Raw genomic sequence first — 24,540 nt, 5'->3', positions numbered from 1 at the left:
TAATCTACAGAGGCAGAGCCTACCTACCCCGATAAATGTACACTCAAAAAAATCCACACGTTTGATCGAAGTGTTTAAACACTTGATTTTTTTAATGCACAATCACATTTACTTTAAGTGTATTTCACCTTGGTTCAAAGTGTTATACACATTAATTTCAAGTGTTCCAATTTTTGAAATGTTGAAAATCTTTCACTATCTATTCGTGTGTATTGCACATTGAATCACACTACTGTTCAAAACAGATGGATTTAAAGTGTTTTGCATTTCAATGCGATGTGAATTGCTTGCTCAGAAAGGTAAACATCGAAAACAAGAGTTGTAACTTTATCCTATCAACCAGCCTCATATATATGAGAACAACCGTGGCACAGTGGGATCGAACGAAGACTCCGGCAACTGCACACCCCAACAGTCTATGATCGAATCCCAAATCAGACCCATTAAAAAGATATGTGTAAGCTCTTGGCCTCTGGCAGTTTTGTTTATATATTTGTCGATTAATTTTTAGGGTCGGCAAAGTAGAAGTCGATAAAGTAGAATATTGTAGAATATTGAACTATGATGTGCAAAGCTATTGATATCACCACATAAGGCACATATAATCCAAGTGTGTCACAATTCAAATCCATAGTGTTCAGGCATGGTTCATAGCATAAGATTCACTCATGAAATGGATGTGTTTCACAATAAGCGCAAAATTAAGTGTGACACACATGATGATGACGTGTAGAATTTTTTGAGTGTAGGATACAACAGCAATAACAATAATTTCGCAACCATCCGGACGGTTTCGACACGGGAGAGCCGCGGAGAGCGATTCATTCTGTGTTTTCATTGTCACGACGACGGGCGTGCTGTGTGGTGTGGTGACTGACTAAAGCAAATCGTCGCTTACTTTGCGCGTGTGGCATTTTTTTTTCTCGGACGACCACGGGGGAAAATCAAATTCTGTCAAGCAGCCAAAAACGAAAACGAGGAAAAATTGCGTTCGAGATTCGGTCGGTTCGAGAAGGGAAAATTCGATATCCGTACCGTGCAAGAGGAGTGCAGTGTTCAGTTTGTGTGTTGAGGAGCAATCGAAGAAGCAGGGAAAACCGGAGAAATAGTCAACTTTCAATCAGAAAAATAAGGTGGTGCAGCAAATTCGGCGAATGGTTCTGAATTTCGCAATCTTTGGCAGAGTGCAAACATTACCTAATTTCAGCAGATAGTGCGGGGTGTGCGGGTGGATAAAGCGTATTGGGAATAGAGTGCCGTGGGAAAAAAATTGAATCGCAAAAAATACAAACACATTTCCCCGAAGTGAATGTCATCGGTAGCAGCAGTAGCATAAAGCAGACAGTGCCAAGTGGTGTTGAAGAAGTTTCCAAAGCAACGCAGAAAAATTGCCCTTAGTAGGCAAATTGTGTCTGACAGGTGAAGCCTATTTTGTTTCATTATTTTCCTTTTGTCGGTGTGTGGTTTGCAAAACTTATTACGGAATAAAATACTGAACAGGGGAAAATAGACACCTAGTAGGCTGGGAATTGCTGCAGCAGCCTACCAGGTGCTGCCGTGTTGCTATTGGAACTATGAAATTGATTTTCCCTTTCCCTCGGCTGCTCGGCGAGGAGGCCTGGAAAAGAACATCGGTACCGTTAAGGTGTCCAGCTTGCAGGGAATGGCTATGGTGGTGATGATGATGACGATGACGATGACGATGGAATGCAACGTAGATGGATGCAGATTGTGTCTGGAATCATTGTCAGACTGAACGGGATTATTCAAACCGGTTGACGTGGGTTTCTTAGTGATTATTGAATGTGTGTTAGACCAAGGTCACGCAACAAACTGCATTCATAATGGAAGTTTACATGTGAACATCCAGTTTTGGATTACGTATTTAGAAGATGGAATAAGTCACATCTGTATGAGCTAGGAACTCATCTGCGATGGCTTCAGTATAGACGAATCAAAAGTGCTATGTCAATTAGAAATAAGTTTTAAACACAAAACAGGTAGGGATTCTGCCTTTAGTTTTCCAATCGCTCAACACACGTTAATCTGAATCCACTCTAATAAAGCTGTTTGTCCCCGGTATATGAGTTGATGGGTCGATAGGTAGAGCACCGTCGGTGGGTAGAGTCCAGGTGTGGGAGCACACATGTTATACTATTTTTTGGATTAACATATTTGCAACGGTACATTTCAGAATCAAAATAGACGCAGGGTCTCAATTTTGTTCGTACACAAACCAATCTGACCATTGTATTAGGTCCTAAGCAACATTGATATATTCTCTTCATCAGTTAATAACTTGGGTACATAACCGTTTCTTGTCGTGTTTGTCACATTTGAAGCTACATAATAGCTTCTTTCATGGATCTGTGTGCTGAAAACAGCTGGGAATGTCTTAACATGGTCGTGAGGCTGCGAATAGAAAGTCGACGAAGAGAATCTGCTAATGTTATTATTCCAACGAATAAACTAAACACGAAACACGGTCTTTTAGCAAATGAGCTTAAGCTGGAATTATTTATTTTTATTAGTTTAGATATTCGGTTAATATTGCGTAGTGTAGACTTACAATTCAGTGTAGGCTTCGTATTTTAGGTTAGGCTCGCTAACAATAGAATTCAATATCGTACTATGGGCTGTAAGTACATAACTTTTATAAATTTTACATTTTCATCTGCATATTGTTTTTCTTTAAGTTTTACTCACAATTATACGTCAATTTAATTAATCAAATTTTAGGTATTTGGTACTGCGATTTCTAGCGCGATTAGTTCGCACCTATGATAAATTATAATTAAATTGTTTATGTAAGAATATATAGTAATTTTTAGTTACGTTCTTACGTTATCCAGCTGAAATCACTTTGACGTACGGAAATAGCCTCAGCTTACTGTAGTAATACGATTACGTATATAGTGTTAGGAATATTAATAAATTCACTGTATTATTTAATTTCATCTGCCTTCCACGCACTATCTATCACGCATTTAATAGGGCTTTGTTCTGTATTTCCTGAGTTTCTGATGTTCGCCCGTCATCACCGTTTGGAATTAATTCTGCAGAGTTGGTACTATGATACTAACCAGCGTTGCCAGCTTGTACGGCAACATTCCCGCCCCCGTAACACTGCGTATCCGGAGCAGTTTTACTTGGATCGCTGACGTCTAACACGGCCAACTTGCTGACTGGTCTTCTTAAGAATCCCGTGCTCGTCTGAACTGTAGCTCGTCGTACCCGACCATCGGGCCCCGGCTGTACTTCCATTATTCGTCCCCGTATCCAGTTGTTCCGTTTGCTACTATCCGCAATGAGCACTAGGTCACCTACTTCAGATCTCTTGGTATCGCTGAACCATTTCGTACGCCTACAAATCGTTGGCAGATACTCCTTCAACCAACGACGCCAGAAAATGTCTAGCTGATGTTGGATCTGCTTCCAGCTGTTTAGGACTGCCTCCCGCTGATCCGTGGGGTTCGCAACTGGTTGCTTGACCCCACTGGAGCTTCCAAGCAGAAAATGATTCGGCGTTAGGGCCTCCTGCTCTTCTGACTCCAAAGGCAGATAAGTCAACGGTCTAGAATTGACGATACTTTCCGCTTCGACTAGTAATGTCTGAAACCCTTCGTCGTTAAGCTTTCTTCCGGTGTCGATACTTTCTATGGCGGTTTTTATAGAACGAACCAGCCTCTCCCAAGCTCCACCCATATGCGGAGCTGAGGGTGGGTTGAAGAACCATTTGGTATTGGCATTGGTAAATGTTTCCGCCAGACCGTTGCCGATCTGTTTTCGAAGCTCCCTCTCAGCACCTTGGAAGTTGGTTCCATTGTCACTATATACTTCCACGGGGGCCCCTCGACGCCCAACGAATCGGCTAAAGCACGTGATGCAGCTCTCGGAACTCAAACTATGCGCGACTTCGAGATGAACTCCGCGAGTGGTGAGACACGTAAACAGTGCCACCCAACGCTTTGCGTGACTGCGCCCAACCTTCACTAACATCGGACCGAAATAGTTCACTCCAACGTATGAGAAAGGGCGTTCAAAAGATGCTAATCTGGCGGTTGGCAGGGGTGCCATTTTTGGTGTGGACGGCTGTGATTTATAGATCTTACACTTTTGACAAATTCGTGACGTCTTCCGTACTGCTGCTCGAAGGTGAGGAATGTAGAAATTTTGTCTTACCTCATTCACCACCGTTTCGGGATTCGCATGATGGTTTTTACGATGATAGTAATCCAGAAGCAGAGTTGTCACTCGGTGTAACTTCGGCAAGATTATCGGAAACTTCACGTTGAACCCTGTGTTTGCTACCGCTCCAATTCGCCCATCCTGCCTTAGGACTCCACACTCATCGATGTACGGAGACAGTTTATAAATTGGTGATGATTTGTCAACATTTTTCTTATCCGCCTTCAGTTGGGCGATCTCGTCCGGATAGGATTCTTCCTGACAGCGACGCCAAAGAATGTTTTCCGCTCTTTGAATTTCGTCGGAGTTCAACGGTGTTACGTCTCGCTGTTCTTTAGTTCTACGAGCATTTTGAATGAACCGTAGTATGTAGCCTATTGTTCGGAGAAGACGCATCCATAGGGAAAATCGTTCAAACTTCACTAGAGGCTCCAACGTCAAGACTCCGTGCACGAAACATGGTCGAAGCTCCTCCTCTGTACAGACTTTCTGCTTGAAATTCTGTTGTGGCCACTGCTGCTCCGGTTGTTGTAGAAACTCTGGGCCGCGGAACCATTTTCCTTCCGACGATAAGCAAGGTCCGTGCCCCCACTTCGTCGCCTCGTCGGCGCTGTTCATTTTGGTAGGCACCCATCTCCACTCGCTGCTTTCCGATAGCGTGAGAATCTCACCGATGCGGCACGCGACATATTGTCGGTATCTTCGGGCGTCCGACCGAATCCAGGCTAAGACGGTGCTAGAATCCGACCAAAAAACCCTTTTATTTATGGTTCGAGTGTGGCTGTCTTTGACGAAGGACGCAAGTCGAGCCCCAAGGACGGCCGCTTGAAGTTCCAGGCGAGGTATCGATAACGTTTTGAGAGGTGCCACTTTCGTCTTCGCCGAAATTAGGTTGCAGATGACGGTCCCGTCGACAAGAATAAAACGGAAATAAGTTGCTGCACTGTATGCTTCTTCGCTGGCATCTACAAATACGTGTAGCTCTACGGAGTGCAATGAAGTGGAAGCAGTTTGACCAATGTAACAACGAGGAATGCGAATACCATCCACCTGATTTAAGATTCCAATCCATTTTAGCCAACGGTTGAATGCTTCCTCTCCAACTTCCTCGTCCCAGTCTGATCCCGAGCGCCATATCGATTGAATCAAAATCTTTCCATGCACTGTGTACACGGCCAACAATCCGAGGGGGTCAAATAATGACATGACACACCGTAGAACTTGGCGCTTGGTTGGTCGTCTGCCTTCGTCGATGATTGCAGCAATATCATTGCGCACTTGAGTTGAGAATCCCAATTCATCCTCTATTGGGAACCATAGCATACCGAGAACTCTTTCCACCCCGTCGCTTTTATCCAAGTTCAGGTCCTTCACTACCGGAAACACCGTTTCGCCTAGATGGTTGAGTACATCCTGGGAATTGGACCGCCAACGACGGATTTCGAAACCACCCTTTCCATGGATCATTCTCACCTCAGCAGCAACTCGTTGAGCATCCTCGATGTGGTCGAAGCTATCCAGATAGTCGTCCACATAGTGGCACTTGATTATCGCCTCCGCTGCCCTGGGATAGTCGACAGCAAATTCTTCAGCGTTCCGGTTCTTGATGTACTGCGCACTACACGGTGAGCAGCTGGAGCCAAAGGTGGCTACGTCCATGAAATACACATCGGGTTTTTTATTAGAATCCTTCCGCATCAGAAAGCTTTGAGCGGGGCGATCTGCACGTCGTATACGGAACTGGTGAAACATTTCACGTATGTCTCCGCTTACCCCCACGGGCTTCTCTCGAAAACGGCAAAGAACCCCTGGAAGACAGGTCAGCAGATCTGGTCCTTTTAGGAGAACCATGTTGAGAGAGATGCCGTCCACTTTGGCCGCAGCATCCCAAATCAATCGCACTTTGCCAGGTTTTTTGGGATTGGTCACAACGCCGAGTGGTAAATACCATGTTCTGCGTGGGTCAGCATTTGCCAGATCCTCCTCAGTAGCAAGATGAGCATAACCTTTCGCTTGGTAGTCCTCAATCTGTTGGAGGACGTTCTCCTTTAGTGCAGGTTCACGAGACATTCTCCGTTCTAAGCACTCCAATCGACGAAGAGCCATGTGGTAGCTTTCTGGAAATTCGAAGTGATCATATCTCCAGAGGAGCCCAGTTTCAAACCGACCGTCTACACGAACCGTGGTGTCGACCAGAATCTTTTTCGCTCTCGTGTCTTCTACTGATTCCAATTCCACGACAGGTTTAGTTCCTGTATCTTCCTGCTCGAAGTATCGCTTGACTACCTCGTGAAGATCCGTTTCTGGCTGGACTTCCGAGATATGGCAACTGACCCCTACGGTTTTCGCATTACCCCCGCCGTATACACACCACCCGAGTCGCGTTTTTGTGGCTACTGGTTCTCCTTTGTGCCCTTCCCGGCATTTCAGCGGCATTGACAGGTTCAATTGGTCCAAGCCAATAAGCACGCGTGGCACAGCGTTTTCGTATTTCGCTATCGGTAGTCCTGTGAGGTGGGTGTATTGAAAGGAAAGTTGTTCCGGATTCAACGATTGTATTGGAAGGTTCAGCTCTGACACAGTTCTGGCTGCCTTGACTTGGAATGATTTTCCACTAGATATTCCCGAAATTTTGAAAGATATTTCTTGGGAGTCAGCTTCGCAACGGGTTACATTGCTGGTCCAATTCAGGTACAGTGCTCCTTTTGGTCCGGACTCTCCCAATTGCTCTGCTACCGATTTCTCCACCAACGTTAGAGAGGAACCATCGTCTAAGAAAGCGAATGTGTTAACGGTTCCACTTCTCCCCGTCAGCGTTACAGGAACGACTCGGAACAATGTTTTCGATCCATTATCTCGATGCGAATGGTTTTCGGCAGTAGCTGGCTTGACCTTGTTTTCCGTTTTGGAGTGTAACAGCGGATGGTGCTTGAACTCACACCCATCAATCCCGCACTTCGTAGACAATCGACAACGATTCCTCCCGTGCTGGTTGAGACAAGTCCGGCACAGCTTCAAGCTGTGTATTCTGCGCCAACGATTTTCTACGTCGAGATCTAAAAATTGCTTGCACTCCTTGACTCGATGATCCGGTTGACTACAGACTGCGCAATTCCGTCCTGTGGAAGCTGCTAAATTCGCACTGCCACCAGGTGCACTTCCTCCACTGTTCGAGCTGTGCGTATACACCTGTGCTTTCTCCTTTTGATTTCCACCTTTTTTGTGATCACCTGCCCGACGGTCACTAAAGCAATTAACTAACTTAGTCACTTGACTTGCCGCAGTAACCATTTGTGACATGTACGTTGCGAATGTCTGCAATGTAACACCTGTCACGGTTTGTTTGTGCATCGCCCATTGAAGCTTCAGTTGTGAAGGCAGTTTGTCTTCTAGTTCCTGCAACAACGAGGGATTGTTTAAATGAGCGATTTCTCCCGCAGCTACTAGGTGATCGCATAGCCCTTGAAGTTCCATCCCGAACTCGATTAGCGTCTCGAGGCGTTCCATCTTCGGTGCGGGTGCTGAGCGCAATCTGTTCAACAGAGCAGTGATAAGTAACCCGGGTCGCCCGTAGAGCATCTTGAGCGTCTCTATAACTTGAGGAACGGATGCGGGAAGAAGTAACCGGCTGCGAACCGATTCTCGAGCATGTCCTTTCAGGCATCGTTGTAGTCTGACAAGGTTTTCTGCATCACTGAACCCACAACATTGCGTTGTGATGTTGTACTGACTAATAAATATGGGCCAGTCTTCAGGTTTCCCATCAAATTCTGGGAGATCCCGTGACATCACCCGACGAGCTGCAATTTGCACTGAAGAGGGTCCCTGTCCCGGCGCTATGATTTCATCTTCGGTATTGGGTGCTGGACTAGCTTGGGAATTTGTGTATCTCACGTTCGCCCGTGGTGGCATTTGCGACGCAGAGGTTCTTTGGCCAACAATATCCAGAGTCTGGGAATTTCGTACTGATGGCTGTGCACCTCTAACTCTGCGGTTAATACGAGGGGGAAGGTCAGCTTCCACGTCAGAAGGAACGTACTCGAAAGACATTGGCGGAATAATGATACTGGCGTCCTCATCCGTAGCGTTTCTGGGGGGAACTGGAGGCACTGCTGGGGTAGTTAACCTTACACGTGATTGTCGACGAAGAAGTGTCGCTGATGATTTGTACGGTACGAGTTTCTGATTTACCGGAGCGGATGCAGGATTTTGAGAATACATACGGCTACTCGAAGCAATATGCTGTTGTAGTGTCATAGATTGGTTGACTGCTGAACGTGGTGAAACTAAATTTCTGTTGCGAGAGTGTTCGCCCAGAAGAGTGATTTCCGGATTTGGTGCCGTCCCGGTTTCATTTGGTGTACTGGCTTTAGCCTCCTTTGATCCGTCATTCCTCATCCAGTCGATAATTTTCTCCCGGCTAACACGACAGCGACTCCTATTACTTGCAACGCTCTTTTCATCGTCTGCATCTTGTTCCGCCAACAAAGCGTACTTCTCAAGAAGGAAGGTCATCTCCATCTCTTCTTCTTCCACTATCCGCCTTTTCTCTCGGTCAATCAGCTCCTTCTCAAGATCCATTTCTTTCTGGAATCGATTACGGTGGATTTGCTGTTCGTCCTCCAATCGCTGCTGCGCCAGCGACTTACTGTTGATTGCTCGGGATGACTGGCTGCTGACACTGATTGGTAAACAATTGCTACACACCCAGTGGCGGAGTTCGACAGACCGGGTTACACTGACGCATCTAAAATGGTACCAACCTTCGCATTCTTCGCATTGTACCATGTCAACCCAGTCCGGATGATCACAGGCCATGCAGGCACTATCATAATTGTTCGAGGCAGTGTTGTTGTTATTGGCCATCGTGCCATGAATTCTTAAGTTTATTCCAACGAATAAACTAAACACGAAACACGGTCTTTTAGCAAATGAGCTTAAGCTGGAATTATTTATTTTTATTAGTTTAGATATTCGGTTAATATTGTGTAGTGTAGACTTACAATTCAGTGTAGGCTTCGTATTTTAGGTTAGGCTCGCTAACAATAGAATTCAATATCGTACTATGGGCTGTAAGTACATAACTTTTATAAATTTTACATTTTCATCTGCATATTGTTTTTCTTTAAGTTTTACTCACAATTATACGTCAATTTAATTAATCAAATTTTAGGTATTTGGTACTGCGATTTCTAGCGCGATTAGTTCGCACCTATGATAAATTATAATTAAATTGTTTATGTAAGAATATATAGTAATTTTTAGTTACGTTCTTACGTTATCCAGCTGAAATCACTTTGACGTACGGAAATAGCCTCAGCTTACTGTAGTAATACGATTACGTATATAGTGTTAGGAATATTAATAAATTCACTGTATTATTTAATTTCATCTGCCTTCCACGCACTATCTATCACGCATTTAATAGGGCTTTGTTCTGTATTTCCTGAGTTTCTGATGTTCGCCCGTCATCACCGTTTGGAATTAATTCTGCAGAGTTGGTACTATGATACTAACCAGCGTTGCCAGCTTGTACGGCAACAGTTATAATTGCTTATCTTTTGACAGATACGCGTATTTCGTCTACTACTTGTAGACTTCTTCAGTGCCAAGTACTCAACACCACTGGTGTCTGCAAGTAGTTGACGAAATACGCGTAGGTATCTGTCAAAAGATAAGAAATTATAACGGAATTTAAAGGAAATAAACCAGCACACTCAAAGCTCTTCATAAAGGGATTCCGTTAAAAGGTTCGACAAATTTAAAGCATTGCTAATGTTACTTAGAGGACCTACTAATGCATTATTCAGCTTGAAATATGTTTCCTTTTTTTTTTGTGGCATCGCAAAACTGCCGACATCAGATTCTAGCATCAATAAAGATGGTTCATAAAACAGGTATTGCTGTTCAGGAACCTGATTTCTGAATAGAGTTTTATAATTAGTGGTAGCTGTTATCGAAGTATGAGTCTGGAAAAACCAAGGCGTATAAAGATCATTGATCCTACTGGTTTTTGGTGGCACAATAGTTCTGAGAGTTTAAAATTGGATTATTGTTTGTAGGCATGGATTAGATAAGACGGATTATCTTGGACTAGAACAGTAAGGAGAGATGCTTCGGTGATCTGAAATGTCTTTGCAAAAGGCTCACATAATGTTAATTTGTTTGCTTCGGTTGGTTTAGTTATGATGATGGTTCCAAGAATGCTTCTTGAATGCTGTTTAGTTCCTTAAAGGAACGTTTAACGGTACGGGGATCAATTCTGGTCAAATCGTAGTACTTCCTTGTATTGGCACTTTGTGATCTAACGGTACATCAATGTCAATGAGGGTTCCCCGTCTTAAATGACAATGCTTCACTAAGTTGTTATTCAGTGCAAGTTGATGGGTTAGCGCACAATCTTAGCGACATAATTGTGACGACCATGATACGCTGCTTCCACTAATGCTTGATAGCCAAAAATAACACGCTCGATCGTCACGTCTACTGCATTGTACTTTCTAAAGCGCTCCCATGTGATAGCAAAGTGACGCATACGCCACGATGACCAATTTTCACTATTCTGTATTTTCGTATTCAGTGCATAAAACAGTAATTTTGACCATTATTCATCAAGGGAAAACTGTTCTACGAACGTCACCGAATTTCTAAAAAGTAGAAGAGTCTATGCTTAGGGCAATATTCTTATGTGACTTGATAACTTCGAACAAGTTATGATAACTTCATTTGTAGATCTGTCATCAGTGTGAATTCATAATATGGAGGCCCGACATGACATAGTAAGAGAGGTGACACAGTCGCAAGAAGTGTTAGTTTGTTTACTAAAATGAACCATGCCCATTTTGTTATGGCAAGTTTGCTATAAGAAATGCTCCTCGTGTTTATTAGCGAAATTCACATCAAAGATTGATTAATTGCGTAGGAAATCAGTTTGGTACGGCATTTGTGACCAGCATACACCTTCCGGTCGTATGAAACAGATCAAAAACTGTCCAAATCCGCAGATAATTTTGTTTGTAAAATAGTGAACTTTTCGTGAACATTAACGGCAAAGAACTCACCAACACTGGGAAACCGTGAGTTCCTGCCCACCTGTCATTTCCCATCTCGGGCCCGGGGGATCGACCAGAAAATCCGGAACAACCGTAAAAGTAGTCAATTCATAAAACTAGGTTCAGGACTTCTAAGAAGCTTCTGTTACCGGCATTTTAAGTGAGATGGTCAAGGCATTCCAAATGGCGATGGTGCGCAGGAATTCCCTCCCTACGCGGTGCTAGTGTACATTTAATTTAATTTAATTTACTTAATGTGTTTTTCTTCATCGGACTTAACGTGTCTAAATGAAGCCTGATGGGGAAAAGCCTAGAAAAGGCGTAAAAACCCCATATCTTTTCGTTTATTGTTGTTTTACATCAACAGGCTGGATGAAGCCCCAATGATTTTAACCTTATCAACTATGGTAAAAAAAAAATACATTCAAGCATGGTCATAACATAAAAAAAACATTAAAAAACGTATATCTTATAGTCAATATCTTAACTCCTGCCGGCGAAAAACAGAAGAAAACTTTCGACGAGCGCATCACGGGAGCGGGAGAGATGAAAGTCGAAAACAGATGCAACTCTGTTGAATGTTCTCTGCAGTCCGCAAATCGCACCGTACGCTCCATAATTTGTGCGACGTAGAGGCAGTCTTAGCATAAGGTTATTACGAAGCGGTCGGGGTTGAACATTCAGGTCAATTTGCCTCAGGATAGCCTCACAGTCTGTCCTTCCTTGTAGGATATCGGCCACGCTTAGGGCTCTGTTTGTGTCTCTTCTAGTCCAGAGAAGTTCTAGGTCGATAAGTTGACAACGGCTTTCGTAACTTGGTAATCGAAACGAATCATTCCAAGGCAATCTACGCAACGCAAAACGAAGAAAGCGACGTTGAACAGATTCAATTCTCTCGACACCGTTGTTGTAGTTTGGGTTCCAAACCGCTGAACAATACTCAAGCGTCGATCGAACAAGCGAACAATAGAGAGATTTTAGACAGTAGATATCAGTGAAGTTTTTAGCTATCCTAAAAATGAACCCTAAAGTTCTTGACGCCTTATCAACAACATATGCAATGTGTTGCTTGAATGAAAGCAGCGAATCCAAGATCACACTCAAGTCTTTCACCTGATTCACGCGTTCGATTGTCGAGCCAAGCAGGTCATAGATAAAGATTATCGGTTGTTGTTTTCGTGAGAACGTAATAGCGGAGCATTTGGCTGGGTTCACTACCATTCTGTTTAACCTGCACCAGCTAGCGAATACATTCAGTTGACGTTGAAGAAAGTGACAGTCAACAATGGAGCAGATTCGTAGGAAGATTTTGAGGTCATCTGCATATGATAACCGAGGAGCTTCGATGACCAGATGCACGTCGTTGAAGTACAGTATAAAAATTAACGGTCCCATGTGGCTTCCCTGAGGTATACCTGATGTGGCGAAGAAGCTAGCTGATCTGCAATCTCCTATGGCAACTTTTAGTTGCCGACCGGTAAGATATGATCGAAACCAACTCAGATCGAGCCTGCCGAGTTTAGCAATCGCAATAGCATGGTTCAACTTGTCGAATGCTGCGGATAGGTCTGAATAAATAACGTCCGTTTGAACCCGATCCGACATGCTTTCGGTTATATACGATGTGAGACACAGCAGATTGGTAGTTGTAGAGCGGCCGACAGTAAACCCATGTTGATCAGCACTCAAATACTGCTTGCAATGGAACAGCAACGGTTCCATAATCACTAGCTCGAATAGCTTCGAAACGGCACTTAACGACGTAATTCCTCGATAGTTATCCACAGCTCGTTTCCTTCCTTTTTTGTGGACGGGAAACATGTGCGCAAATTTCCAGCAAGATGGATAAATGCCACCTGAGAGAGACATTCGGAACAGGCGAAGAAGCGGAATTAACAAGCTAGCAATATGTCTCTTCAAAAATACAGATGGAACTCCATCAGGTCCAGGATTGAAGGATGACTTGAGCAGAGTCACGGCCTTAGAAATCATTTCTGCATTAACATCAATTGCACCCAGCGTTTGATCGTTTACTGGAACGTTCCTGGCAACCAGGCAAGCAATACACTGGCAAACTTTTCGGAAAAAAGGTGGCATATATCCTGAATAGTGGCAGCAACTTCTCCGTTGAATTCCATAGACGATGGGAGGCCAGATTCCCTGCGTTGCTCGTTCACGTAGTTCCAAAAAGATTTCGGGCTTAAGTTTGCGCTGGATGCCTCGTTGGAAACTTGAAAAGCATTCGCGACTGACTCGCTGGTACATGTGATTCAGCCTCACATAATGTAGGTTCAGAGGAAGCGTGCGATACTTCGTAAATCTTCTCAATGCTGCTCTCTTGATTGACTTCAGCCTACGTAGCTCTCTCGTCTGCCAGGGAGGGTGAGACACTTTGTGGTGAGTTCTTTTCGGGACGTGTCTGTCAATGACATATGCCAAGACATGTGAAAAGGTTTGCGCTGCAGCCTCAACGTCATCTGGATCAAGGATGTTCTCCCATACCATGCTAGACAACACATCTATGATGCTACGGTGGTCAGCTTTACGGAAGTCATAAGAAACCGCAGCAGTATAGTCGCCGAAATCACGCACGAGTTTGTCCTCAACAGTGACAATTAGAGGAGGGTGATGTGGAACTAGCTTAGTTAGTGCAAAAGGAGCCGAGGAAATTGATGGAGCCCTGTCCTGTGTGCTCACGAAGCAGAGGTCTAAACTACGACCATTTTCGTTAACTACATGGTTAATTTGAGAAAGCGTCGCTGCGCTGTAGTTGTCGAGAAGGCTAATGGTGGAATGTACAGAGCGCATAGAAATAGTGTGCGATCACTGAGATTGATGGCTGTCCAAACCTGCTCCACATAGTTCCATGAATCGTTCTCGATGGCCTTTGCCTCCAACCCGCAACGGACAGCTACAAGGACACCTCCACCAGTAGATTTACGGCTGTTGTTAGGATTCCGATCGCAACGAAAGACCTCGTAGTCAGGACCGAAGACTTGACTGGAAAGCGTTCGATAATCGAGCCACGTTTCGCACAGGACAATTATATCGTAGCAACGATCCGATACAGCTAGGCGGTACTCTTCAACATCAGAATTCATTCCACCGGTGTTTTGGCAGAAGATCACGACGTCCTGCTTGCGGCAAGGAATCGAACGACTGCTCTCCCTGGAAATCACAGATACATCAGGCAATAACTGACCATCATCAAGTCTCATTGGATACTCGCCATAGTCAGTGGGTTGGAAGACCCCCTCTCCGCATCCGACAGCAGGTCCGGAACGACTATGATGAACGAAGGCTGCTGATGGCAGAACTGAGACGGAGGGATTGGGGGCTTCCATGGGGCTTTCTACGGCGCGTTCCGGGTTTCCAGGATTAGGAGTTACAGAGGCATCATCACAATGACTAACATAGTTAGAATTGCTGAAAATTTGATCGGCATCAGGCAGTGAATAGTTAGTATATTGATTGTACTTGCTTGTAGAGGCAAGGTGGAAGACTCCTGATTCATATCCAGCCACAGGTCCAGGACGACTATGCTGAACGCTGGCGCATCAGCACGACTGGGCTGGAGTAACCAGGAGCTTCCAAAGAGCGGTCTATTGTGCGTCCCGGAGATGAATTAGGATTGTTCGAACAGTAAAGCGGATGTTGTGAATGAGCAGTATCAGAAGTGCTTCTCAACTGGAAACAGCCGGCAGATGCTTGAAGCGTTGCACTGGAACACGGAAATACATGAATCTCAATAATACAACACAATTACAACGAACATTAATCAAGTCTATAGCATAAAAAAAAAGTTATCCTCTTATGGCATACAGTTGTCCGTGAATCAGGTAGAAGTCCTCGCCATGCAGTTGAACCGGAAACAAAAAAATAAACAGGTAGCACAATCCTTCACGTGTACATTAAATGGACAGCTACTCACGTTCTCAGGAGTCTGCGTTGAATACGGTGACGAAAGGTTTCCGCTGCACAGTTAAAGTCGAAAAACTCGTAAAACTCGTTGAAACGCCCAGACATGAACCGCATTGGGTCATGCAAGCTGGTGTTCGCAGCACGAGGTCCAAGATGCAGGAAACTCCTCGACCGAAGAACTCGTTCGGGTGCGCATATTTCGAATTCAGCCAAGATTCCTGGAGAGTCGATATCACCAATAAGTACTTTCGCTGCGAACACGGTCCGCCTATGTTCTAGTGTTTCAAGACCCAGGAGTTGACAACGATCTTCGTACGGCGGAAGGTTCAGAGGGTCTTTCCAAGGAAGGTGACGAAAGGCATACCGAACCAATTTCCTTTGAACAGATTCAATCCTCGCTATCCAAGCTGCTTGATACGGGCACCATACTACCGAGCTGAATTCCAAGATCGATCGCACTAGAGAGCAGTATAGAGCTTTTAGACAGGCAGGATCGCGAAACTCGTCAGCGATCTTGAAAATGAACCCGAGTTGCCTGTTAGCTTTCGCAACGATGCCCGAGTAATGAAGCTTGAATGTTAAGGCGTAGTCCAGCGTGATTCCTAGGTCACGAACATTGTCCACACGTTGCAGAAATGGGTGATTTATCGTATAGTTGAATGTCACTGGTTTCAGCTTGCGATGAAATGAGATAGTATTACATTTCTGTACATTCAACGTGAGATAGTTTCTTGAGCACCACTCTTCGAAAGTATCGATTAGGTGCTGAAGCCGCAAGCAATCGGCGAAGCTACGAACAATCACATAGATCTTCACATCATCCACGTAGAACGATCGGCAACCAGTTGGGAGGATCAGTCCGGCCTCATTCACAAAAATCGAGAATAGTAATGGTCCCAAGTTGCTACCTTGAGGAACACCGGAGCTGTTTGTAAAATAGTCCATTGGCTTTAATGCGATTCTAACACAAAGTTCCCGATTGGTCAGATAGGACTTGAACCAACGAGTTAAACCCGAGAATACACCGAGTTTTTCAAGTTTAGCTAGCAGTATGGATTGGTCAACCCGGTCGAATGCAACCTTAAGATCTGTATAAACAACGTCCACCTGCGCTCCATCTTCCATACTCCGAAGACATAAAGAAATGAACGGAGCTAGATTTGTTGAAACTGATCTCTTGGGATAAAAACCGTGTTGGTCAGGAGAAATGTAATTTCTGCAGCTGGAGAATAATGCGTCGTTGATGATGATTTCGAAAACTTTAGAGCAGGCACTGAGTGATGTGATCCCTCGGTAATTTTCGACGTTTCTCTTGTCTCCTTTCTTGTAGATCGGGAACATGAATGACGATTTCCAACGCGTAGGGAACTCCCCCTGCTGTAATGAAATATTGAACAGCTTCGAAAGCGGTGTTGTAAGCTTTGAACAGCATCGCTCCAGGATGCTTGAGGGGATCCCGTCAGGGCCAGCAGCATTAGAAAATTTCAGCTTCTAGATGGCGGATTCGACAAGGTCTACTGTAACCGAGGTAATCGAAAAATTGAAAGCATCACTGGGAGTGTCCCTCACCGTTTCCGCAACTTGGGACAGCGAAGCCGTAGAGCTAGAAGATTACATTTCTCAAGCGCATTTCTGGCGATTCTATCACCCAGGTGAATTTCGACTGGTATCCCCTCCTCGTTTCGTTTGGTATTCACGAATGACCAGAACTGCTTTGGATTAAGCCGTAAATTAGCCTGCACACGCCTTGTGTAGCTCTTGTAAAGAATGCGGTTATATGTGCGATATTCGTTGCTTGCTGTTGAAAATAATCGTTTGGTGAATGGGTTACGAGTACGACAGTATTTACGGAGGGCCTTCGATCTCAGACGCTTCAAATTCTGTAGTCGAGCATTGCACCATGCGGGTTTGGGAGAGGGTCTCCTCTATGGGACAGAATCAGTTATTGCCCGTCCAACGACCTCAGCGAAGTAGTTGACGGCTTCATCAATAGATGAACACGTGTCAAGGAACTGCCAATCTGCCTGGGCAAGCGAGTCGAGCTCATGTACATCAACAGGGGGGTTATCTTAGCAAACAGGAACAGATAGGTTGATGGAAACTTTCAACGCAGGATGATTGGTGTCGATGCCAATGAAAGGCTCTGGGGCTTATAGAATAGATCATTCCAGTCCTGCAGCTTCGTTCGCCAGAACGAGATCAAGCAGCCGAGAGTTGCTAATTCAGTATCGAGTTGATTTGCGTTAAGTCATGCAGGTTGAAACCAGGATGTGGGCATGTTTGAGCGAAGAACATCAATGCTAGGAAGATCGTTTGCAGGAACGTTCCATGAGAGCCCAGACTGATTGTAGTCACCAAATACCAGAGCTAGGTCGTTTTGTTCTAGTCGAGAGCACGGTACCAATCGAACTGATGTGGTTTGCAATGCTGCTCGAATCAGATTTCCGGTCTGGAGGTAGATACATAGCGCCAATACTTATTGATCTACGAGGCGTCGTTATTTTGACCCACAGCTGCTCTAGAGAAGTGCAAACTGGAGCAAGATCGAGGAGCAGGAGCTTAGGCGTTTGGATACCGCAATCAAGACACCTCCTCCACGCGATTTGGTACTATTCTGGTGGTTGCGGTCGTTTCGAAATACCGTGAATAGACTGCATGATTAGAATACATGTGAACCATCTGTATCTATAAGCTATATCATGAAATCCTCATCATCTACGAAGTAAGAACATCTACATGAAATCCACACGTAGTGGAAGAATTCTGAACTAACTAACCCACAAATTTGACATTAACGATCTCAAGATGTTTTATGCAGGAATTTGAGTTGCACATTAGCGCCGCATAGTGAGAAAATTCTGTACTACCGTTCTCTATGTGGCCGTCTTACACCGCATGATTTTTACTTTCATTATTTAGACTGTTTTTGATTCGTGATAAAACATCATCAAATGAAAAGGAAATTTTCTGAAAATCTAAGATTACTAAAGATCAATAATCACTAAATTTATCGCAAAAAATTTATACAGTTTTGGTTAAATTTTACTTCAAGCTTAGTTGTTGACGTGTTTTTCTTTTGCTGCGTATTTTTCGCAAGCGAATTAAACACTTTTTGGCTTTAAATTTGTTAATTTGTGTACTGAAATTTAGTTTCAAGTGTTCATAAAGTTATCATTTAGTGATGTATCGTGTTTTGCCTGAGTTTGCCTCGAGTGGCTCGGTTGACCTTGAAGCTAACCTCGAAAATATACGACGCAGCTTCAGTTCCATTGTTCGGTGTCGATTTTCATTGCCTCCCGGGAGCCCGGTTCTCCGAGTTCGGATGCTACAGTTTCGGCATGTAGTTCTATTGGGAGATCGGTCCGGTTGGTGAATTAGCCCGGGAACGTGTTGATAATGTGTCCGTCGCGAGTTTTGGTGGTGATTCGGGGACTGACGTTGCCGTGAATCAGCAAGTTTTCCGCTTGCAAAAGTGCTCGGCTGCTGGTGTCGGAGATTGTGAGCAATATGAAAGATGCCTCACTGGATACGCCCAAGACTGGACGGGTGGCAGTTGGTTGGTGGCCGTGAACTGTTCCTGGGGAAAGCACTAGACGCAAACCTCCTCCCAGATGACCATGGCAATGCAAGAAAATTTGTGTTCGTTAAAGGAAGTATTACGACAAAGGTGCATCACGAAATGAGATGGAAAGCTTAGAGAAAATCAAAATTACGGAACCCATGGATTGGAGGATCAAATTAACATGGTGAGACTAGTCCAAATACATTGAACAATAAAAAACATAAACTAAATACATGCCAGGTTTGAAAAGAATATTTTCGAATCTGGAATCGTGTATGTAATACCAATATCCATTTGATAACGGTGATGCATACATGCGGGGATTATTGTAAGTGAAAGTAACCTCGGAATGGGCGTGACTCTCCACACATTCTGAAATGGGTTTCTGGATCTGCAATAGAGCTAAAGGGTGATACGGTCAAAATTTGGTCAAGGGAAAACGCGTGTAAATCGGTGAAATCGTTTATTTAAAAAATCAAATTAAATTTCTTTTTCAAGTTCAATTAGTTTAAAATTCAGGAAAAATATTCAGTTAGGCTTCCGCTTTTCCAAATCCGAATTGCCGGGCCTTACGCTTGACCCCTGCCATCAGATTTTGTACAGCCACCTTGTCCACCTTCTTCGCCGCAGAAAGCCAGTTTGCCTTGAACTGCTGCTCGCCCTTAGCAGTTTTTTTGGTCTTCTTTAGGTTCCGCTTGACAATAGCCTAGTATTTCTCAATTGGGCGGAGCTCTGGCGTGTTGGGAGGGTTCTTGTCCTTGGGAACCACCTGCACGTTGTTGGCGGCGTACCACTCCATGGCCTTTTTACCGTAATGGCAAGATGCCAAATCCGGCCAAAACAGTACGGAACAACCGTGTTTCTTCAGGAAAGGCAGCAGACGTTTATTCAAACACTCTTTCACGTAAATTTCTTGGTTGACAGTCCCGGAAGCTATGAAAATGCTGCTTTTCAAGCCACAGGTACAGATGGCTTGCCAAACCAGATATTTCTTTGCGAACTTTGACAGTTTCATGTGCTTGAAAACATCTGCTACCTTTCCCCTTCCTTTTGCCGTATAAAACTCCTGTCCCGGAAGCTGCTTGTAGTCGGCTTTGACGTAGGTTTCGTCGTCCATTACCACGCAGTCAAACTTCGTCAGCATCGTCGTGTACAGCCTCCGGGATCGCGCTTTGGCCGTCGTATTTTGTTTATCATCGCGATTTGGAGTCACTACCTTCTTGTAAGTCGATAGTCCGGCTCGTTTTTTGGCTCGATGCACGGTTGTAGACGATACACCCAGCTTATTTGCGGCATCTCGGAGAGAGAGGTTAGGGTTTCGCTTGAAACTACCGGCAACTCTCTTTGTCGTCTCAGCGGCTTCCGGTTTTCGATTTCCCCCCGATCCAGACTTCCTGGCTGTCGACAAACGTTCCCCAAACACTTTAATTACATTTGTAACGGTTGATTTGGCAACTTTTAGCGATTTTACCAACTTTGCGTGCGAGTAGCTCGGATTTTCGCGATGCGCGAGCAAAATTTTGATACGCTGCTCTTCTTGCTTGGACGGCATTTTGACAACTGAAGAGTGAATTCCAAAATCAAAATAGGAGCAACATTCTACACACACACACCTTCAAAATGAGGGGTGTTCAGGTTTTTAAATGCAAAATTGAAAGAAATACGTCAAGTTGATATTGACCAAATTTTGACCGTATCACCCTTTAGATTAGGATCATAGCTTACTATAGATATGCAAAGAGTAGGTAAATCTTAACATTTGAATCAACACCAATGACTTTTTACACTTAAAGTCCGAGATGTGCGGCGAGCATTTCTCATTTCATGTTTACAACGCAAAAATAAATACAGTTTATTACTAGAATTAAAATCTACCTTTTCTTACGTACCTATTACAAGCTTGAACTTTATTCTATCTACTGCTTCAAACAGAACTACGTCTTGTCAACTGTGTGCAAAGTTATTAGCAAATGAGCAGTTTGTGACCAAAACTGTGTATGCCAAGCATGGTGACAAGTATTCAGAAGAAGAATTCTGATGTTACATTTATCAATGCTCAATACATGATTGTAACATTACGTAGACAAAGAAATATAAAGACAACACATCAAGAAGACTGGCAACTCTTCCATTTTCTCATACGTCCGGTATGAGACAGGCAGAATCGCGTCGTCTGCCGCTCAAAGGTAAATGCTTCGAACGAATTGGATAGCAAAGTTTCCATCCTCAGAATATAGGCTTGTGTATTTTCTCATTCTTCTATGCATGGCTTCCACCTTTGCTCGAGCGCAGCGCTACTGTGTCTGTCGCTTGGATTCAGGCAAAGTTGCCAGTCTTCTTGATATGTTGTCTTCGATTGAAAGCTCTCTACTTCTGAGATCGAACTTTGGCTAATGCTTTGAAGCACTGTTTTAACAAGTTCCTCCAAGTTGCCCTTCGTGAAAGCAAATGGAATATTCCCATGTAAATTATAGACGATTGTCCACCAAATCAGGCGAGGTGGCACAAGCTGTTGGATTGTGCCAATGAAATTATATCCAATTGAAATAATGATCGCTTCGTTTGTCGTACACTCACCAGCTATTGTTCCTGTCATGCATATACGTGCACCAAGCATCATCACAATCATCACAATCATCATCGGAAACGGTTATAGATATAACTACTAATGGATATTGCAAAAAAAAAAAAAACGAAAACTTGGCACATGATGGTATATTCCGAGCGCTAATTTAACCTAATTATTTTGTTTTGTTTGGCCGCCTGCTAGTGAGATTCGCTTTCTCGACGTCGGTCATCGTTGTTGTTCCATTTCACTGAACCTAAACAGCATCATCAAAAATGCAATTTCTCTTTCTGACACCGGTTTTCGCGTGTTTTGAAAAGTAACTATACCATTATTTCAACATGCATGCCATTTGTGTTATCGGTCAGAATAACGCATGAAATCAAAACGATCACTTTGTTCGGTGCTACCCGTCAAACCGGTTCCCCGAAAAGGGCCCCGGCGCGAGATGCGAAACTTCTTGCCGGTCGGTCTCGAAATTTCTTTGTTTATGTTGATCCAAACTCGGTTCTGGGGCGACCTTCTAAGCGCCAGGCAACTGGTTTTCGGGCGTGAGATTTATATACCTGCTTGTGGGACACCGATCGAGTACGCCAGGAAAGCACGGCCAATGGGAGTGACTCAGTGACTGCGTCGAATTCGACTGGAAAGGGTAAAAAGTGGGATGCCTCCCCCACAAAATTTTGTATGGTTATTTTGCTTAATGACGTGTTAGGGGAATCATCCGAACAATTTGTAGAATAGTTCTATCAGTTGGGTTATCGTTTGTTTATGGTATTTGTTTATTAGGGTCTGTGAGTGACTAAAATTTTCCTCGCTTTTCCAGAAAAAAAAAACTCCTTAAATATGGAGGCAAAAAAAAGGGTGCGCTTTTTGCGATTATGAGTAAACTGAACTAAATTTTTGGGTTGATCTCATTGGCCGTGTAGAAAATTTTGGAAAAGTAGTTCCTCTTTTTGGCAAATTTAAGTCGAATTCGACTGTGTCACTGGGTTACTCTCGTTGGCCGTGAGGGATGTGGGAAAAAACATTCAATAATGACCTTCATTTTTGTGCTGAAATTGGAACCAGTTTCGGTTTCTGGGCTGATAAAAATAGACGCGAATCATGATTTTTTGATTCCCGTCAACGTGGAGCACAAACGAAGTGAATGTTTTGGTTTTATCGTTCACTCTAGTCAAAACTGAATTGCATAAAAAACTGACAACATGATATACTCTTCACACACTGTCAAAGATCACACACAAACAAAATCAACGTTGATCAAATCGAAACAAAAATACTAATACAGCGAACACATTATTGTAATTGATTTCTTCGCCGGTTAGTTGTCTGTAAATTTTGTTAGTGGTGCGTTTTTCGATTGTAATCTTTTGATGATGTTTTATCGGTGATAAAGTTCCATCAAGTAGAGGTGAAATTATGAATGTATGTCCGATATATTATTTCTACATCATGTCGCTATTACAAAACGTAAAAAATGTAGATCTATTCTCACCGCTCGAAGCAAGGTTTGCAGAGAAATCGACGATTTTTCGGAAAATTTCCATACCGCAAAACTGGTTTATCCACCACGCACTGGCGTGGCGACATCTGTCGGATTTGATGGTGGAAACTTTTACTCAATTAGCTAATAAATCTGTAATTACTTTTCTGAACGTTCAATCGATACGTGGTTTTCAGTCAATGTGAAGCTGAGAATTTCGTTAAAGTAATCAGTAATTATCACTAATTACCATTGGATCCACAATCACAGTACGAGTTCATAATCACCGTAAGCTCTGGTTCGAAGCAACCAGAACAACCGTCTATCACATTTTGTTATGCATTCAGCATTTTTTGTTTGCTATAACAGTACATCGAAATCCAGCAGATCTAGCATAATGACACCGCCAACCCGTTCAGTAAGCGAATCGCGAAGGCAGTGAACCTAGCCGAGAAGCGGAACGGCCAAAGCCCGCAAGCACCACGTCATTCGTTCATTCGTCCGTCCATTTGTTGTTTACTAGGTACCTTTGTTACAGAAAGTAGCAGAGAACGACGACGTGACGAATGGCGAGTGGTGCTGTAATAAAAATAGTTTTGTCACACTTACATATTTTGCTTACAGCGATACTTTTCTCTCACTACTTGGCACAGGTATCCTACCTACATGTATGACTAGATATGTTAGATTGTTGTTGATGTTTTTGGAAGGTTGGACTACTGCGGGCAGCGTTGCCAGGTCAGATTCAGGGAAATCTGGTCAAGTTGAAATATACAATGCAGTGGCGTCCCGTAATCTCACTTTTTATCTGTGCACCAACTTTAAAAACCAGATCGATCCATTGCAAGCAATATTTTGATAGTTGTTTAGGTTTTGAGAGTTGGTGCACAGGTAGATAATGGTTAAGGAAACGCCACTGATGACATGGGTAAAAACTGGAATACTCTACCAGGGTGTCTACTACCTGGAAAAACCTGGAAAACCGGGAATTTACAGGGAATTTTACTTTTTCTGGAAAAACCTGGAATATTCAGGGAATTTTGGTTCCACTCAGGGAATTTTCCAATTTTTCGTAATTCAAAAGAAGTTTTTCGTTCAGTTTGTCGAAACGTTTCTTAAGGGCACTGAACTTAACAAGCATCTGACAGCTAAGACAACGTGTGCGAACGAGACAAGTTCATTCAGAGAGTCTTGTCACGCTCGATCTTCGCTGATTTGTATGTGGAGGATCAAAATAGTCGTAAAAAGGAAACAGTTGAAGAAGAGAGACTGGCAACCGTCAAAAGGAAGTATACGAATCATGTATTGTATAAGAATAAGCATGCTAGACAGAAGGTCTGAGAGCCTACATAGAATTTTTTAGAGAGCGTCGGAGATCTACTGAAAATTGTGTTAAGTTTCAGGGTAGTTCGTAGATCTTGAGAACAGAACTACAAACAAATTAAAAGTAATGTATGTATGTATGTAAGTAGCCACCATCCTAGCTTGGGTCTTGCCCTGCATGCGGCTCCACTCAACAGCAAGATCAAATTCCATCATCATTCTGAATTCAACATACTGCTGTATGAAAGGCCAAAAAGGGTTGGACGGGCCCGTAAGCAGAGGCACTTACGCAAAACCCGCGGGAATAAGAGAATCTCCTTCCAACAATATGATCCAACAAAATGAATAACGAAATTCGCAATACATGTTAAGCTTTCCACGGAATGGTTTGTTTAAGAAGAGCGCGTCAAATTCATTGCAACTGTTGGAGTGAAATGTAACT

The 24,540-nt window shown here is 43.6% G+C and overlaps 1 protein-coding gene across 2 annotated transcripts in view; it reads left to right on the top strand.

Moving 5' to 3' along the window:
• The first annotated feature begins 801 nt into the window (after positions 1 to 801).
• LOC135710547 (E3 ubiquitin-protein ligase AMFR-like) overlaps positions 802 to 24,540 on the top strand; it is a 147,278-nt gene continuing 123,539 nt past the window's right edge. The window contains exon 1 of one of the 2 annotated variants that reach the window (XM_065233150.1): positions 802 to 1,419. The gene's annotated coding sequence lies outside the window, so the exon portion shown is untranslated. The remainder of the gene's footprint in view (positions 1,420 to 24,540) is intronic. The other variant, XM_065233149.1, reaches the window with a different exon arrangement.

Source organism: Ochlerotatus camptorhynchus, unplaced genomic scaffold, assembly GCF_037179485.1.
Source record: "Ochlerotatus camptorhynchus isolate MF236.1 unplaced genomic scaffold, CSIRO-AGI_Acam_v1.1 ptg000391l, whole genome shotgun sequence".
Lineage (NCBI taxonomy): Eukaryota > Metazoa > Arthropoda > Insecta > Diptera > Culicidae > Ochlerotatus > Ochlerotatus camptorhynchus.
Note: the sequence above shows the minus strand (reverse complement) of the source record. Positions and strands in the feature narration are given on the sequence as shown.